The sequence below is a fragment of the Pinus tabuliformis genome, chromosome 8 (assembly GCF_031772625.1).
Source record: "Pinus tabuliformis cultivar Carrire ecotype Pingquan chromosome 8, CPIR1, whole genome shotgun sequence".
Lineage (NCBI taxonomy): Eukaryota > Viridiplantae > Streptophyta > Pinopsida > Pinales > Pinaceae > Pinus > Pinus tabuliformis.
In genome coordinates this window covers 685307251-685327351 of record NC_142294.1, presented here as the reverse complement: position 1 = coordinate 685327351, position 20101 = coordinate 685307251, and the positions used below count along the sequence as shown (strand labels likewise).

The 20101-nt window shown below is 40.6% G+C and overlaps 1 pseudogene; it reads right to left on the bottom strand.

Annotated features, from left to right (window-relative positions):
* Window positions 1–19232: 19232 nt before the first annotated feature.
* LOC149237436 (methylthioribose kinase pseudogene) lies at window positions 19233–19880 on the bottom strand (annotated as a pseudogene).
* Window positions 19881–20101: the final 221 nt, after the last annotated feature.

Below are 20101 nucleotides of genomic sequence, written 5' to 3'. Positions count from 1 at the left end.
AATCTTCATATGCCACTTCGGTCGTCTACTTTCCATGTGTCAACTTTTGATTTTGCCACATCACCTGCTTGTGGGTCCACCTAGAGCCACCGGATAATTCCTCCCCACTCAAGAGCTTTTGGTTGTCCAAAAGCATAAACACAATCTGTAATATGATGTACTACCTCATCTACAAAATAAGTGCCCTAACAGGCCACACTTTCTTCTCCTTCACCTTTGTACTTCAGAGTCATAAGTGATGAACTGACACCTATATCCTGTGCAAACCTGTAGTACAACTTGTAAAATACATGTTCTTTTACATGACCTAGCATGACCCAAGAAAACCCTATGCTTTCCAAGAGTTTATAACATAGTATTTGGTCAAGTTTACATTAGAATCATAATAGAAACCAATACCCCAACTATCAACAAAAGGCAAAAAACATCATCATGTTGAATTCATAAGTGATGACAAACACTTCATCACTTTTACAATCATTTCACAACATGTGATTTACAAAATGTGGCCATGAAAAACTACTATATCTAATAAAACCATCTCTCACTCATCAAAGTGAATGGATCATCTCCTTATAGTTGATTCTCTTATCAAACAACTTTACCGATTGTTTCCTACATAGACATGTTTCCCTTCTTGAGTCACTGCTCTGGATGGAGCTCCCAACATGTGGCTCTCTGATGTCCACCTTTGCTGCAATGAATGTAAAAATTATTCTTCCTCTAGACCTGCTTAACCTTCTTCCTTCCCTGATGTGGAGAAGGCCTTTCACATCTTTTCCTCTTTCTTGTTGCCATTATTTTTCAACACTTGGAAACTACATGGTTATACAAGCCACAAAAAATACATGGTTTTATATGCAATACAATTTTCTCATAATTATCAATCTTCTTATAATAAAAAGGAACATTAGCATTCTAAGACTTTTTATACCTCGTTTTATTGTCTTTGGTGCAATCCTCACGATGAGGGCTTGCCTTAGCTCTTCCTCTGCAATGCACATTGTCACAGGAAGATTGTGATGTGTTCCCATCATTCTCTTTCCTTGATGATTTAGTCAATGACTTGGATTCTTTGCCTAAAGAACCCCTTGCTTATGTTGCCTTTGAGCATTCTCTTTCAGTGTACCCCAATCTTGAAATGGGTACCTCAAGGCTTCCAACAGAAATAATATCATGTGAAAATGAAACTGAAGAACTATCAACACTATTTACCTCAGTTGTTGATTCTGAAGCAGGTGATGATGGCTTCACTAAGCCTTTGTTGCACTTCATCTTTTCCAAGGCCTCTTTCATGGCTCATAATTGAAGTTGCAATATCTTCTTCTCCTCTTCTTCTTGTTGTAGAAGTCTCCTCAATTCAACATTCTATGCTTGAAGGCTTTCGTTTATCTCTTCATTTGAATGATGACAAGAAGATGAAGAAGAAGAATATTCTCCTGAATATGGAGATGGAATATCATCCTCTTCTCTCTTTTTCTCCTGGTCTTCTTTTTCCATTTTCTCCTCATAATCGACATACATTATATCTACCATGCTTGCCATCTTGTAGAAGGTCTTTTAGAGATATTTTTGATCCTCCATTTTCTTTTCTTGTTGCATGATCAATCTCTAGTTATCATTGACACTCACAATTTACATCAATAAGAAGACTTCTTTGATACCAAACTTGATCCAATTATTTTCACTTCAAAGATGCATACAAAATTGCATATAAAAAAGCATGTAACCATGAAATCATATCACATAAAAGAAGCATAAATAAAATGCAACCATGAGGAGAAAATACACAAACAAGTTGATAATGGAGTTTTTCCAGTGTGTACTACGTCTCCAGGCCCGGTGTCAAGAGTGGGGAGGCTGCTTCATTAATTGCTACAATATGATGATGAATACATTATGTGTTTTTTTGTCAATACAAGGAAGAAATCTCTTAACTAGAGTGGCATGTTTCTCCATGAGACATTCGTCTATAATAAATCTAACTCATATAAGCTCTCCTCCAACATGACAAAATATCGAACTCTCACATGAAGTGGCATAGAAGGATCCTTCAACAAAATGGCAAACAATGATCTCAACATCAAATCATCATCTCAAAAAAAATCAAAAGAATACATGGCATCAATGCATCTTATACCTCCACTTTCAGGGATGGCCTAATAATGCATTACTCTACTGAAGAAATAGACAACACTGTTGAATTCCTAGCGAAAAATCGTGAAATCTGAGTGTACACTTTACCCCTTTTTGACTCGGTCAAATTTGGGCTCCCTAGTAATCTAAAAGATTCTCTTCTACAGGTTGACTGAAATTTGGCTACTCATATGAAGAAACTAATAATGCTATCACATTCCTTGTGAAAATTTGGTTCAAATGAGTATAAAATCAACATATTTCTAACACCTTCAAAATTCTTCCCCCAGGGAATCTTAAAGATTCCTCAAAGATTCTTCATAGAGAATATTCTTTGAAATATTCCCTAACAAATGCTCTAAAAATATTCCTATAATCTTCTTGAGATTCATGTCTTCATTGGCTTTCCTATGCCATCATCCCTCATGTATTCTCCATGGTTCCCTTTGAACCATTTGAATGGCATTTTATAACAAAGTGTGGAGGTGAATAAGACAAAGTGTGTGGTTGGAACAATGGTTGGCATAGTCATATTAAGTTACTTTTTGTTGGGGTGGTTTTGGGTTCAAAACCCACAGACTCCCAATTTTTCTTTAATATGGTTTTAAAGCCCAATTTTGGTTTTAATATAGATTTCAAACCATATAATATATGGTAAACAAATGTCCATATTGTAACGACCCCCCAAACCATGAGAATAAGACAAAACTGGAGGTTGTGACATCCCAAGACCATTTGAGCCTAATCTAAGGTTCCATGTGGCACCATGTGATTAGGCCATGTAATAGTCTCTCATTGGTCCACATCATATGTCAGTTATGTCACATACTTTCCATGTGTCGACTTGTGGTGCTGCCACATCACATCCTTGTGGGTCCACTTGGTTTACTAACTGGGCTAGCACATTAGCTCTATGGGTCCCACTAGGCCTACTGAGTTTTCTTCCACGTTTCATCTGTATGACCTGCCATGTGGCAGAATGTTGACTTTGACTTTGGATTTTTCCTAGTGTGACTGAAACTTTGACTTAGCATAACTTTCGCATATGAACTCAGATTGAGGCACAATCTGTGTCGTTGGAATCAGGAAGGTGAGATCTATGCTCTAGTTTTATTTTCAATGTGTTGTAGTGGCTACAACCACCCTCCAAAATTTTGGCTCGCATGCAAATTTAGGATCCTACCTCAAATCCTGTGATCGATCGTCCTTGGTCACTTGTCGGTAAGTTGATGATCTCAAGCTTTTCCTCCTTGATCTTAAGAGTTGTCCGTGTTCTCATCTTTATGTGACATGTGTCATCTTTGGGCATATGGGTTGTTGTTTTTCATGTAAAGGGAATGTTGTTGTGATTCAAGGGAAAGCGTGTGTGCATGAGTTGCTATCATCACGTAGACATGTTTCACACTCACTTCATGCCCTCTTGTCGCGAAGGTTATTGAATCAAGCAGAGTATGTTTTATGCATTCTGGATGGTCCATGTTGCATCACTAAGTGTTCATGTGAGATCACGGTCAAGTCTTATCAATGTTTACATATGTTTCATTGATCTCACACTTAAACAATTTCCCAAGCATCTTAGCCTCTTCTAGCCTCCCAGAACTGTGCACTTTGCTTCTGCAACCATCAATCTTCCTCCCATGCCTACTGAAACCCCGCAGTGCACAAAGACCCCAGCCGACACTGCTCTCCAAAAATGCACAGAGAAATCAGGCAGCCAACACTACTCTCCAAAAATGTGTAGAGCAGTTTGGTTGCCCTGCACTCAGAAACTGCGCAGAGGTGTCCTCCCAAGGCCCCCATCCCACAGTAGTGTCATGTGCCTCAAAATTGTGCAGTGTTGTCCAAGTTGTCCTGTCGGCCTTGCATGCAGAAAATGCATAGATGGGCCTCCTAGGGCTTCATCCCGACAATAGTCACTATCCATTGAAGCTGCGCTGATCTACCTCTCAATGACTACAAGAAAAGGTGACATGCTAAGATCAACACCAAGGAGTCGAGGAGAAGGACCAAGAGGATAAGTAATGGTAAAGGTCAAGACTGCATGCAAACTTCGTCGGGTGCATGATCATCTTGAGGGTAAGTATGGTACATAAAGAAAACCTTTCTAAGTACATATCTTAGTTGAATTTGAAAGACTTCTTGTCATTGTCATATCATCGTGTCTTCAGTAAAATTCTTGTGTGAAAATACCAAAAAGTTATTTCATGTTTTTCCTATACATGTCTTGCTTCCTTTTCACTTGTTTGACCAGTTGTCATCTTCAACATGTTGATCGATATGTCATGCTTGCGACCTTGTTCTAGTGATGTTGAAGGTTTGTGTATGAGTTGTGTTCGCTATGTAAATATCTATCACACTCACACATTATGTTGTAAGCAATTTCATGCAAGTGTCAACACGGTTGTTTGAAGGTCTATATGAAGTATCACACTTGTCTCTTTCACCATTAGACAATCCTACAGTTAGTCACACTTAGACATGTTGCCTTGTTGGTTTGAGGTGTCTTGTCGTTGAGTCATGTTGAGTGTTTGTTTGCAAGGTCATGTATTCACGAGTTCACTCACTCACACATTTAGCCATTTTTTCCAAAAGTCTGTCGACCGAACCACCCTCCATCAGTGGGACCTCCACTAAGCTACACTACACAGTCTCAACCCTCAGTGACCAAGTATTGTTGCCCAGAATTTCATAGAGCTTGAGGCTGCCTCTTAGACAGTCTGCACTAAGTAATCCTAGAATCAATCTGGCTGACTGTCACCTAGAACAATGTAGAAGTTTCCCAAGAAGTTATCTCAATCTATGTTGCTTGCAAGCCTCTCGTTGATCAACCAGAGAGTTTGACTAGGCAGTGACCTCGAGCTTCACTCCTCCAAAAAATTGCGCAGAAGATCTTAGTATGACCACCTCTGCTGGCTAAAGAAATTGCACATAAATGAGGGACAGGCACCCGCTACTTGTCACTACACTATCTCTAAAAGTGCACAGTTCTGTTAGTCAGCAGGGAGCACTAACAGTGAAAACTGCGCAGATTTTAGGGGGGGTTTGGAGCGGGCTGCGAGAGCTTGCTGGCCAAAATTGCGCAGAACTGGGAGGCAGTCATGTAGTACATTCCTGCATAGTTTTCAGGCTGAGTGGGGTTTCTGGCAGCTACTGGACAGTCTAAGAAAATTGTTCAATTTTTAGGAGGACCAGCAGGCCGACTGACGGGGGGACTGACTAATAGAATAGCGCACTTTTAGAGATAGTGTAGTGATAGGCAGCGGGTGCCTATCCCTCATTTATGTGCAATTTCTTTAGTCATCAGAGGCAGTAATGCTGATAGCTTCTGCACAATTTTTTGGAGGATTCAAGCCCGAGGTCACTACCTAGTCAAACTCTTTGGTTGACCAATGGGAGGCTTGACAGATAGGCTTGCGGGCAATGTAGATTGAGATATATTATTGGGAAACTTTTTCGTTGTTCTAGGTGATAGTCAACCAGGTTAATTCTAGGATTGCGTAGTCCAGACTACCTGGGAGGAAGCCTCCATCTCTATGCAATTCTGGGCAGCAGTAGTTGGTCACTGATGGTTGAGACTGAGCAGTGCATCTCAGTGGAGGTCTGGCTGATGGAAGGTGGTTCGGTCGACAAACTTTTGGAAAAAATGGCTAAGTGTGTGAACGAGTGAACTCGTGAATACATGACCTTGAAAACACACACTCAACATGACTCCCACATCCATGTGGACTACTCCATTGAAGGCTGCGCATGTCCTATTGTGTTGTATTTCTCTAACAGAGTTGGGACTATTCCCTTTTGACTTGAGACTCACTCTCACCCTCTCCCTCTGCAATGAACGAATCTTCACACAAGTGACACTAAGTACTCACCAAGCACATGAACCTCATTGTTTGAAGACTAAGTATACCACTCTCATGTGCTGACAAGAAAGAGTTAAGGCATATCTTTAAGATAATGGAAACCGGGCCATCATACTGGATGAGACTCCTACACCAAACTATGTGAGGTATAATTGGGATTTCATACCAAGGAGATCCTCTGAATGTTGATAGGTCCAGCACCGTCAACATTTCTGGTGCTAGAAGGAGGGCCAGATGACAAGCTGAGTCCTCACAATATGTTTTGAATCTTCACATACTTATCATGACTAACCACATAATTTCTCTTCCAGAGTGTATGTCTTATGGAAACGACTTTGAAATCTCAGAGGAGCTCTGGAATTTCTTGTCACAATACACATATGAAGGTGAAGGCAGAATGGCTTGGCTTGAACACAGAATGGCCTTAACAATTATATGTCACAAGTATAAAATCCATGAAGATTACATGAGGTGTGAATTGTTTGCACACACGCTTCGAGGGCACCCACTGCTATGGTGTGCCACGCTGCTCGAGAACTCTATTCACTCTCTCACTCAGTTGATTGTAGAGATAGATGATTCTTCCCATCATTTTGACTGTCAAGCACTCAATAAGAAAATTCTGGAAATATGGAAAGCACCTAATGAATCCATTGAGAAATTTCACACATGCTTTTGTAATCTTGCATACTGATTTCCTGAAGATGAAATTAATTGGGAATTTCTCGATGGAAGATTTAAGTATCTTATTTACATATCTGAAAATCTGTAATTCTTAGAATCATTTGAATACATCCCAGCCTGCCTCGGTGTTATAGCTTCCAAATCTAAGACGGACAAGGTCACTGTAACAAGTGACTATCCTTCCTCTTCTCATCAAACAAATCTAGCTCCGTAGTGCGAGGTGTGAGAAGGTGCACACACATCTGTTGAATTATCACTTCCTCCCACCCCACCTACTCTCAATGTTTGCACAGATTTGGCTTATAAGCCTACTGGTTGTCATATGGATTCATTCCCTCAAAATTCGTCCCTGCATTCCATTGATCCTCTAAATTGTATTTTATTGTGTTCTTTTGTTCCAAAATCCACACTTGTTGTGAACGAGGATCAAGTTGTCGACGGAATTGGTGTTGTTCAGCCAACCTGCACTATCATTCATGATGAGTGTGTGTGGGAATCTGAAGAAAAAATTGTGGTGAAGGATGAATCCCTTTCATCCGCCCCTCATCCTCCCTATCCTGACATCCCTTGTGATTCTACCACTTCTGATTTACCCTATGAAAACTCATCTCTATATGTTTCTACTTTCAATCATTCACAGGACACACCGGATGTCAACCAATCATTACATTGCAGAGAGGACGCATCTTCCTCTGAAAATTTGTCCCATATGTTATCTATCATTTCTTAAAACACAGAGGGTGAACATCCTTGTTTCTCATTTACCCCTCTGCATGATTCATCAACTCATGAGGATGCTGACGAACACCCTAAATTTTTTGATCGTGGTTGTCATGATCTATGTACTTCCTCATTTGATCATGATGTTGATTCACTCATTGTTAACCTTTCTAAGCCACTGGTCTCTGATGATCTATCTATTGACGAAGTGGAAACCTCGCAAGTTGTCAAGGCACTTCATCCTGGGCTGATGGTTATGTCAGGCCCTCGCTGTCCTGAGGTTAGTTCCACTTCCGATCAGAAAATTTTCGAAACACCCAAGGCTTCTCATCACTCATCTATATGCATTGAAGATCACTCCAATACATAGATTTCACTTCCTCCACGTGAATCACATGACCCCATCACTCATGAATTGGAGGAATCATACACAACAAGCACACTTGCAAGGCGTAAGTTGTCTCTCTTTCTCATGTTTGCTTGTATGTCACAGTCAAGAGAGTGTACATGCTTATCATCTGCACGTAGTGTGTCACAACACCATGTTAAGTCCGCAGAATGTTTGTCTTGTGCATTCACTCTTTTCTATTATGTGGATGCTTTAGAAATTGGACTGTGTTGGTCTTCGCTAATCTATATTTCTTGTTCACTGGTGTACATGCATATCTTTCTTGTTTACCATACCTTCGCCAACATGGGCCAGCCAATGCACTAGTGGCTACCTTGGAAATATCACTTTACATGAGTAGGCCCATGGACTGTTTAGCATAGGAGTAGGAGTAGTGTTTTCTTTCTTGCTTTGCTTTTCTTCCTAGTTTGCATGTTTGCTTTTCTTTCTTGCTTGGTTTGGTTTGCTTGCTTGCTTGCTTTGCTTACTTGTTTTTCTTTCTCTCGACTCCTAAATTTTTCTTTTTTCTTTTTTTTCTTGCTTGTACCCATAAGTTAGCCTCTCGTGAAACTATGTTTGGCTCTCAAGACAAGCTAGGAAAATCTAAGAGGAATTTTACAGCTATCAACATCTAGTTATCTATTGTCCTCTCTCTTTATGAAGAACTTGTTGTCTTTAGTCAATGATGCTTTGATGGAAAATATGTTCTGTTCAGAGTGAGGCTTGGTGAAAACATAATATTTGCACTGTTAACTAGTACCGCTTGCTCTATTCGGCCATTTGGGTTAACCCTTGTCAACTTAGTCAAGTAGAGTAAGGTAAGGGGGAAAACCTTAACAAGTATGCTAAAGGTATATATAACATACTTCTTTGAAGGAACAACCTCTTCTGCTCTCAATAAGTCAAGATCCCTCTTCCACCTCTGAAATAAATAAGTGCCTATGCACAGTTCTTGAAAATATGAAAAAAAAAAAATTGAAAAAATGAATAGGACGAAAGAAGAGAAAGGCTTCCTGCATAGAGAGGTGATGCAAGTAACTCCGTCAGGGCATTGACCAAGCTCGCTGGAAGCAAAGAGATGCTTTTGTTCCTTCGTGACTCTACCGAGGTACTTTCCAGGCCTGCTGGCAACGAAGTAACACCAGAGATGAAACTTAAACTCTGACAGTCATATTACTTGTGCATCAATATACCCCTCATCCCCAATCAAAACAATTAGGTTGACTTGGCTTGGAATGTGTTCTGACCAATCAAGAGAATGGTAGGGACTACATCTTTCACACAATCTAGTGTGGAAGCCATCACGATCAAAGAATCGAACAATACTTCCGGAAGGGTTAGATTCTTGTTTCAGGAAACAAGGTCCATACAAAGAACTGGAGTTCTACCAGTGTGTCACCAATGTTGTAGTGGCTACAACCACCCTCCAAACGCATGCAAATTTCAAAGCCTACCTCAGATCCTACAATCAATCATCCTTGGTCACTTATCATTAAGCTAATGATCTGAAGCTTCCCCTCCTTGATCTTAAGAGTTTTCTGTGTTCTCATCTTTATGCAGCATGTGTGATCTTTAGGCATAGGAGTTGTTGTTTGTAGTGTAAAGGGAATGTTGTTTTGCTTCAAAGGAAAGCATGCACGCATGAGTTTCTATCATCACGTAGACATGTTTCACACTCACTTCATGCACTCTTGTCGTGAAGGTTGTTGAATCAAGGAGAGTATGTTTTAGGCATTCTGGATTGTCTATGTTGCATCACTAAATGTTCGTGTGCGATCACAATCAATTCTTATCAATGTTTACATATGTTTCATTGATATTTGTTAGTTTTAGGTATGTTCTATGCTAGAGAAATTTATTTTAATTTTCTAATATCTTTTCTAGATTAGCAATCACATCAGCATTAAAGTAAACTGTAAATAGAACATAAATATAAATCGCAGAAGACAAGCCAAGACAAGAGGACACAAGATGTGGCATTAGCCAGGGACAAACCCCAATGTGGGGAAACCCTTGATCAATTCTTCTTTTATGTTCTTCAAAGTTCAGCAGAGAAAGAGAGAGAGATAGTACATTTACAATAGAAGTCAACATTTTGACTTTTGATATCAGCATGAGATCAGTTGAAGACATATTGCTTCAACTGATTCTCCAAGGTGATTGCTTCACCTATCGTAGTGTTTCATTTCATCCATTTGCGGCACTTTACCATGTAGCACCAAGCTATACCATCACAGTGCTGGACCTTGATGACTGAGCTGCTCTCTACTCTCATCATCATGCTGCCCATTATGCTGCATCTTCCATCATCATGCAGCCCTCTTCATCATCATGTTGACCTTTACTGTCATGCCTTACATTCATCATCATGTTGTCTTATTCATCATTTTACTGCCCATGCCCATCATGATCTGAGACTAATCATCCTTATCATTCTCATTGTGTTGAGATCATCATGATGCACATTCATATTAGTGTCATCGAGATCAAGTTTGTGAGTTCATCTTTTATACCACAAGTCAGCTTCAAATCATGGCTTCCATAGGCTTCTCAAAAATCTGATTCAAATCTAGTCAACACATTGACCCAATACAAAACAACCTTACCTCCAAATCTGTTGTCCCACGTTGTCCTTGACTATTCCTGGTTAGGGCACTTTAGCACACTACAACAGCCCTCAAACAATCCTGGAACAGTCCTCAAACAACCTTCAATCCCTACGGCCCACCTTAGTGTGATCCTTCTGCTTCCATGCTAGAGATTAGGGAACAATACAACCCCAAAATAGACCCAAGCAAGTTCTTTGTTGTGGTGGTATGGCCTACGGCCTACCACATAGCCTACCTGTAACTTACGTTCTGCCCAAACAGAGTTCTCTTGCCCTTTCCACGTGCCACAACAGACCTGCCCTTCTCCTTACCTAACTCTGCCTCCCAGCAAGCGTGAATAGACTTCAATATAGCTCCAAAAGGCTCCTATGCTGCCTCTTTCCCACACTGAAGTGTCCTCTCCCTGCAGCCCAATCTAAGGTAAGAAGTTCAAGTTCCTTTTCTGCGATTAGGCCTCTTCTTAACAACGATATGACCTGCGTATAAGAGTCTTCAAGAACTGCGTATAAGGTCTTTGTTTGTTGTGTAGATCATCCTCATAAGCCTGTGGCTTACTGTGGTTAGGGCATCACTGCGGTTAAGGCATCATCTTTGGGCCAACGTATCTTCATTGTGTCTCTCCTTCACCAAAACCCAAAGACGTGGAGAGGAGGAGACCACACATGAAGAGGATGTGTGTTACAAATGATTTCAAGTCCTTTATATTTATACTAAAACGTAGATGATGAATAGACACAACTATTGGGCTTCTAAGCCTACATAGGATGTTGGCCGACTTGACAATATGTCTTATAATACAAATAAAGTCATAATTCCATGAATACTTATCGGAATCAGATGATATTTAGATCAATCATACACCTCTCAATGACAGGGATCGAATAAAAATATCAGCTGCCATAAATAAGATGACCCACATGGAGTTTTGCCCTAGTTGCCAATTTAACACTCCCTCTCAACTAGGGAGAACTCCATCCGTTGATCCATATGTCCAACTGTACTATCTCTGCCATCAGTGCCCTACACTGCTCTGCTGTGCTCAGATCTTCTCAGCTTTGTTGTGCTTAGCTCTGCTCAGCTCCGCTAAACTCTGCTCTACTTAGCTCAGCTCTGCTAAACTCTACTCTGCTTAGATCAGCTCTGCTCAGCTCTACTGAAACGTGAAGAAGAAGAATTAATCGAGAATGTCTCATACCATTCTCTACTAACCCGAAGTCAATCTCAGAGTGGGTACCATTGGTCTCGGACCAGTCCTTTACTGACCCGAAGTCAGTGTCATAGTATGCACCACTCTCACTGGTCCTAGACCAGTGCTCTACCGACCTGAAGTCAGTTTCAGAGTGTGTACCACTGGTCCCAGACTAGTCTCAACCAACCCAAAGTTAGTGTCATAGTGGGTACCACTCTTACTGGTCCCAGACCAGTATCATTGATCCCAAATCAATGAAGGTCATCCTAGTATAGGGAGTACGATCTATACAATGATGCATCCATCGGTACTACTATGGTCCCTAACCTCATTTCCCTGCTCATTGATCAGATGAGAGGTACTTCCCATGAGTCCCAGACTGCATGGGTAGGATGCCTTGACAAGAGAACTAATCATCCTGTCCACTGGAGAGCGAATAATCTTGTCCCACAAGAGAGAAAATCATCTTGTCCACAAGAGAGCGAATCATCCTATCCACAGGAGAGTGAATCATCCTGTCCCACCAGAGAGCGAATCATCTTGTCCACAGGAGAGCGAATCATCCTGTCCCACAAGAGAGCAAATCATCTTATCCATAAGAGAGCGAATCATCTTGTCCATAGGAGAGCGAATCATCCTATCCACAGTCGCCATGGAGAACACATCATCCAGGCCCACAGGAGAACTAATCATCCTATTCCATAGTCGCCACGGAGAACAAATCATCCTAGCCCACAGGAGAACTAATAATCCTATTCCATAGTGCACCACCAGGGGAGGGTGAGTCGCCCTGTCATCATATGTTGCTCCAGTAAGTACCCTAAGCCCCCCAGAGCTCCCAGAGCTCAAAGCATGCAACATGCAGGACCCTTATAAGAAGGTCTCTCAACAACTCCAAGCCATTCAAGAAAATCACAGATTTTCCCGGGGCTTTGACAACATGTCTGCGATCTGTACATCAGTCTCAATGCGATGGAGCCTCCTTTCTCATCGACTTACCATATCCCAGATAAGGCAGTATCTAATGTCTATCTGCTAGAGCAATCATTGAATAGGGGATTTCTCAATAATCGAATCCTACCTTTGGTTGTCACAGAGAATCACAGTGGTATTCATCATGTGTACAAACAACGCACTGAAGAGCTTCCTCAGCCAGGCAGTTTCATACAAGGTCATACTCGTAGTTATGTATCCAGTCTCAGCGGTGCTTATAACAACCAACTTCTGCTTCCTTCTCATCCATGATATCGAAGCAGAATCCAAAGAGAACCAGCACTGAGAAGTGCTCTAGTGATCCTCCACACTACTTGCCCAGTCAGCATTCGAATAATCATGTAGTGTATTTCAATCCATGAGAGATTGTGCCCAGAAGATATCTCAGAGGATTCTTGACACCAATCTAGTGAGGCCCACCATGCTAACTGCAAAACATATGTCCGAACGGAAGTTCACCAAGAACATCAACGTGAATGAGTTTATGAAACTCAGAGGCATTTCCCAAATCTGGTCCAACATCACTACCATATAACTTCTGAAAGTTAAGATCCTCAAGGTAGTCATAGGCTTGCAGTTTATCATTCCACATCCAGAATCCAACTCCTTCTTACTTCTGCAAATGAGAGGGTCTTCACTTGTCAGAAATAGGTCATCCTCATAAGGTGCCGGTATGAGATGTCTATCATCCACAACCTTCGGGTAATGGTTTGGATTGGTTCCACTCCTAGTGAATCTCAGCTCCATCAAAAAGCTATCAATCCTCTCATACTACACCCAGGGAGTTTTGCTTCAAGCCATAGAGGGCTTTCTTCCACCTGTATACATGAGATTCCTTGATCATGAAACTCCTCGGGTTGTTCCAAACTGATGGACCTGCTACATGAGGGAATGGTCCCCTTGTAAGATGCTCTTTTTGAATTCAGGCATCCCTGTCACCATCTGACTCACAGACCTTCAGTGCTATGTGTCAATAGACATGGTTCCCAGTGGACCTCCTGCAACTTGATACAACCCTGAACTCAAAAACATCTTTGAAAATTCTATTTTCAAACATGTACGTTTCCATCAATGAGTGCCACCCTAAACCTTTGACTTCCATTGCTGAAATAGACACCAGGTTCTTCTTGCGATCAGGTACATAAAAGAGATTTTGTAAATGAATTGAGTTACCCTCATTTGATTGAGGGATAACATTCCCTACACCCTTTCTGGCATAGGTGGCATCGGCTCCAAGTATAATCCCACAATTGTTTCCATCTCTACCAAATTAGAGAGTGCACCTTACTATCCGATGAAGTGCCTTGAAGCACTACAATCAATAAGCCAGATTCCCAAAGAATATGAAGGAGAGGGCCAATACAAGATAATGCTTCTTTATCTTATCAGAAACAACATTTGATTATTCATACCTAGGATTCCTTACTTTCTCTGAGGAGTCGGTCGTTTCCTTCATGACCTGCATTACTTGTCATTCCTCTAATCATTGAAGATGTCCCTGGAATGATTGTTATCTTCATCAAGAGATGTGTCTCTGCCATTTAGACACTCCTTCGCACAATGGCTGAACTTATTGCAGCCAACGCATCCGCCCTTCCTTCCACCCTTAGATCTGAACTTCCCAATGAAGTGATCTTTAGGTAGGCCATCAGAAACTTCGGCTATGCCATTCTGATAATATTCTCTGCATCAACTTCACCCTTGGTGAATTTAGAAGAGAGATGTGGAACCCATTGATCCTTCTGTCATGTCCCAACTGTCTTTGGTGATTTCTCTTTCACTCTTTCTTGGGCATTGTCTTCACCTCAGTTTTGATACCATGTTAGTTTTAGGTATGTTCTATGCTAGAGCAATTTATTTTAATTTTCCAATATCTTTTCCAAATTAGCAATCACATCATCATTAAAGTAAACTGCAGATAGAACATAAATATAAATCACAGAAGACAAGCCAATACAAGAGGACACAAGATGTGGCGCCAGCCAGGGACAAACCCCAATGTGGGGAAACCCTTGATCAATTCTTCTTTTATGTTCTTCAAAGTTTAGCAGAGAAAGAGAGAGAGATAGTACATTTACAATAGAAGTCAACATCTTGACTTTTGATATCAGCATGAGATCAGTGGAAGACATATTGCTTCAATTGATTTTCCAAGGCGACTGCTTCACCTATCATAGTGTTACATTTCGTCCATTTGCAACACTTTACCATGTAGCACCAAGCTGTACCATCATAGTGTTGGACCTTGATGACTGAGCTGCTCTCTACTCTCATCATCATGCTACCCATTATGCTGCATCTTCCATCATCATGCAGCCCTATTCATCATCATGCTAACCTTTATTGTCATGCCCTACATTCATCATCATGTTGTCTTATTCATCATTTTGCTGCCCATGCCCATCATGATTTGAGACCGATCATTCTTATCATTCTCATTGTGTTGAGATCATCATAATGCACATTCATATATTGGTGTCATTGAGATCAATTTTGTGAGATCATCTTTTATACCACAAGTTAGCTTCAAATCATGGCTTCCACAGGCTGCTCAATAATCTGATTCAAATCTGGTCAACACATTGACCCAATACACAACAACCTTGCCTCCAAATCTGTTATCCCTCGCTACCCTTGACTGTTCTTGGTTAGGGCACTTTAGCACACTACAACAACCCTCAAACAATCCCAGAACAATCCTCAAACAGCCTTCAATCCTTGCGGCCCACCTTAGTGTGATCCTTCTGCTTCCACACTGGAGATTAGGGCACAATACAGCCCCAAAACAGACCCACGCAAGTGCTTTGTTGTGGTGGTATGGCCTGTGGCCTACCACACAGCCTACCTGTAACTTACATTCTGCCCAAACAGAGTTCTCTTGCCCTTTCAACGTGCCACAACAGACCTGCCCTTCTCCTTACCTAACTCGACCTCCCAGCAAGTGTGAACAGACTTCAATACAGCTCCAAAAGGCTCCTATGCTACCTCTTTCCCACGCTTAAGTGTCCTTTGCCTGCAGCCAAATCTAAGGGAAGAAGTTCAAGTTCCTTTTCTATGGATTAGGCCTCTTCTTAACAACGATATGAACTGCGTATAAAAGTCTTCAAGAACTGTGTATAAGGTCTTTGTTTGCTACATAGATCATCCTCATAAGCCTGTGGCTTACCACGATTAGGGCATCATCTTTGGGCCAGCGTATCTTGATTGTGTCTCTCCTTCACCAAAACCCAAAGACATGGGGAGGAGGAGACCACACATGAAGAGGATGTGTGTTACAAATGATTTCAAGTCCTTTATATTTATACTAAAACGTAGATGATGAATAAACATGACTATTGGGCTTCTGAGCCTACATAGGATGCTGGCCGACTTGACAATATGTCTTATAATACAAATAAATTCATAACTCCATGAATACTTATCGGAATCGGATGATCTTTAGATCAATCCTACACCTCTCGATGAGAGGGATCCAATAAAAATATCAGCTTCCATAAATAAGATGACCCACATGGATTTTGGATCTAGTTGCCAATTTAACAAGGAGTTGTCTTTAGTGCGATTTTTTGGAGATTCCGATGACGGAATTCGGCGGAAAAAATTGAGGTTAAATCTTGATTTCTATTATTTAAAATGGTTTTTTAACTGCATATTTGGATTCAGCATCTTGAAAAACCCCTGGGACGCTTTGATTGTGCAGAAATTAGCTATCAAACTTGCGATTTCAATAAATTGCTTCCGGATTTTGACCGGAAAAACCCACCAGAAAAGCTTTCGAAAAGTCTCTTTAAAGACAACTGCATTTAACAATATCACACTTAGCCAATTTCCCAAGCAGCTTAGCCTCATCCAATCTCCTGGAACTGTGCACTTTGCTTCTGCAACCATCAAGCTTCCTCCCTTGCCTGCTGAAACCCCACGGTGCACAGAGACCCCAGCCAATGCTTCTCTCCAAAAATGCCCAGAGAAGACAGGCAGCCAACACCGCTCTCCAGAAATGCGCAGAGCAGTCACGCAACCACCATTGTTCTCCAGAAATGTGTAGAGAAGTCTAGCTACCCTGCACTCAGAAACTGTGCAGAGGTGTCCTCCTAGGGCACCCATCCTGTAGCAGTGTCCTATGCCTCAAAACTGCGCAGTGTTGTCCAAGCTATCATGTCAGCCTTGCATGCAGAACCTATGCATATGGGCTTTGTAGTGCTCCGCTCTAGTTGACTGACAGTGATATGAAATTAACATTTATTTAGCCCTAAGGCCTACACTTTATTCTTTGAGGATCTCAGGTTAAGGATCCAGACACATGACTCTATTATTAGTGGTTGTGATGTTTATGTATGTTATCCATTGATATTATGATGATTGTAGCATTAATGGTTATGCATGTTCTCTATTGATATTATGATGATTGTAGCATAAATGGTTATGTTTGGTCTCTATTGAATTTATGATGATGATAGCAGTAAAGGATATGTATTATCTGTATTGATATCATGATGATGATAGCTTTGATGTGTCCCCTATGTTACATACTTGCATTAGTTCTGGTTCACAATGAACAATGATGCGAATGACTAGGTGATGTTGACGATGCTAATATGACAATGACTAACACTGAGAAACCTTGTTACTGATTATTATTGAGTATGGCAGGAAACCACCAGAGGCACTCGCATATGACGAGTTGATGACACCTGGTTTGATGAAAATTTATATTTTGTCTTTGAAATTCTAAGTCAATTTTGAAACCTACTATATATGTTTATCTATATTCTGATGATATGTTAGTGGTTGCAGGCACAGATTAGTTGCTTGGCCGAATGACTCACATATGGGTGATGGGGTTGTACAATTGGATGGAACTACATGGGACGGGTGGGACAGTATCCCTGATCTCACCCACTAGAACTCCCGCTGTGACTTGCACTGGAAAGGTTGAAACACCTTCGCCTTGAAGATCACGATGTCATGAGGGCAGGTCTCAAAGTTGGGTCGCTCATGAGGATTTTACCGGGGGGCGTGCATCAAGGCGGATTCCTTGATCCCCTACACCATTAGTCTCACTATAGCGGGCAAGTAAGAGATGATAGTGGTATCTGTCGTTGCACCAATACTTTCCCCTCGTAGCCACTGAATGCTTGAAGGGCAAGTGGCATGGGACCCTTGGAACTTCAAGGGAATTTCTTGAAGGGCACAACCAACTTGGCACCCTTGGCATCACAAATAAAATGTTAGGCGTGGCACCCTTGGAACTTCAAGGGAATTTCTTGAAGGGCACGACCAACTTGGCACCCTTGGCATCACAAATAAACTGTTAAGCGTGACACCCTTGGAACTTCAAGGGAAGTTCTTGAAGGGCACGATTAAACTTGGTACCCTTGGAATCATTAAAAATAAATAAATTAATAAATATAATCAAGATATGAAAACCAAGTAAATTCACATCAAGGGCAAATGATGTTAGAAACCAAGGTAATTAAATCAAGAATAAAACTTGGGTTAAGAGGATCGTAGGAAGAAATAAAATATTTTACCTTAAAAACTCTACCCTCCCTATGTTGGAAAATATTAGGTAGATAATGTAGTTCAATTAGGTAAAAAGAAGAAAGAGGGACATAAATGTAAAGATAATTAGTAATCCTAAAATAGTTAAACCTAATTAAGGGAAGAGGATGGTGAATTAAAATAAGATTAATAAATTAAATTTTAGAGAAATTTAGAGAACCTCCATGTGGCAACAACCAACATAAGAATATTCATCTAAGAGATAACTTGAGTTAAATTAGGGAGTAGATAGGGGATCAAATCTTGACTTATCAATTGACTTTAGTAATGAACACAAATTAAGGAGTAAAAAGGGGGATCAAGAAACAACTAGGAGAAGAAATAGGAATCTTGTTGAGGTGAGGAAAAATTTTAGTTTTAAATTAAAATTTAAGTAAATAATTTTGGAGACCCTTGATGAGAGAGTGACACATGGGTGGGTGAATAATCAAACTATTGAATTATCAAAAATAATTAATTATGCATGAAATTCCAAGTGTCACCTATGAGGACTCCTATAAAAGAAGGGGCAGGCCATGAGAGAAGGGACTTTTTCTTTACCCTATTGTTGGATGGATGAGACTATGCCAAAGTAGTGACTACGAGCTATAGTGAGTTTGGTGAGGTAGAGGACTTTAGAGAGGGGACTCTTGAGCCAAGGAGTGCTCTCCTCTACTAACTAATACATTCCTCTATTGTACAACCCCATTGCAGCTCGAGGGTCCGCGGGGAAGGAGAGTACCCAAGGAGTAGGTTGGGAGGTCAACCGGTGGGTCATTGCATTCAGATTAAGCACGTCGACATTCACACTTGGAGGCGACCGACAACGAAAGAGGCAAATAGCGGCAAGTCAAGTTTGAATCTCGTCTCTTTGTGAACGGTACCTATGTTGTTATAGTATTCTTTTGTATGCCTTCATTATGGTTTTAGCTAATAACATGTAAATTAGATGATATGTTCAATAAAGTGAAATTCAGGAAAGTTTTATATAATGCTTAATGATTTTTGAGTTCCCAACGCTATTTTCTTATGGTTGTATTTTTAGTATTTAAAAAAAAAATATAGGGTTGGTCCTTACATTTGGTATTAGAGCCATGTTGAACCCTTGAGACCTATGGACCCATGCATGCATTACTAGTTTTGTTAATATCTTCTACATGAGCTACCCCAACAATTCTCCTGATCATTTTTGCAGCATCAAATCCAAGGACTGTCATGAAATAGATCTTTTATATACTTTTGTTGCACGAGCAATCTAACCTTAGGATTATTATATATAGCTTCTAGATAAGCATATCCATAGTGTTATGTGTTTGCATTCCATAAATAAATAAACTTCGCTTCAAAAAGGTTCCATGTTTCTTCTATGAGTTTAACAATCCATTGTTTATAGTCCTGGCATTGGTTCTCATAGTTTCCATGGCCATCTTGTGAGAAGAACGCAAGAATTAAATTGCCAATAACAACACCTATATCAAAACCCATTGGCCATAAAAGGCAAATTCTGGATTTATAACTTGAGTTGAGCTTCTTGTTACCATAACCGATCCAGTATGCAAGTCTCCATGAATAAGTGCTTGTGTCTCCTCACAAAACTTCGATTTCAATTCAGCAACTTCCATCTTTAACAGATTATCCTCCCGTACCGCCTTAGCATCATCATCAAGATAAGGAGAAGTCCAATGGTTGTTTGGTGCTAACATATATGGGTCTGAAAATATGACCTGTTCAATGAGCCTACACATCTCCACATTGCTACAGTATCATCTGATATGGTTGTTCAACTTTGCATAATATTCAATAGACTGAAAACTTGCAGGTTGGAAGCACAATTGCCTTGAAGGTCTTGATGACCTGCTTTGTGTTATTGTTGATGCATCTTCTGTTTGGCAGTTCTGAATTATTTATCTAGGTCTAGCATGGTTAACAAGTGTGTCGCAGTAAAACAGATATTTGTCATGTATTACTCCAAAAAAATTAA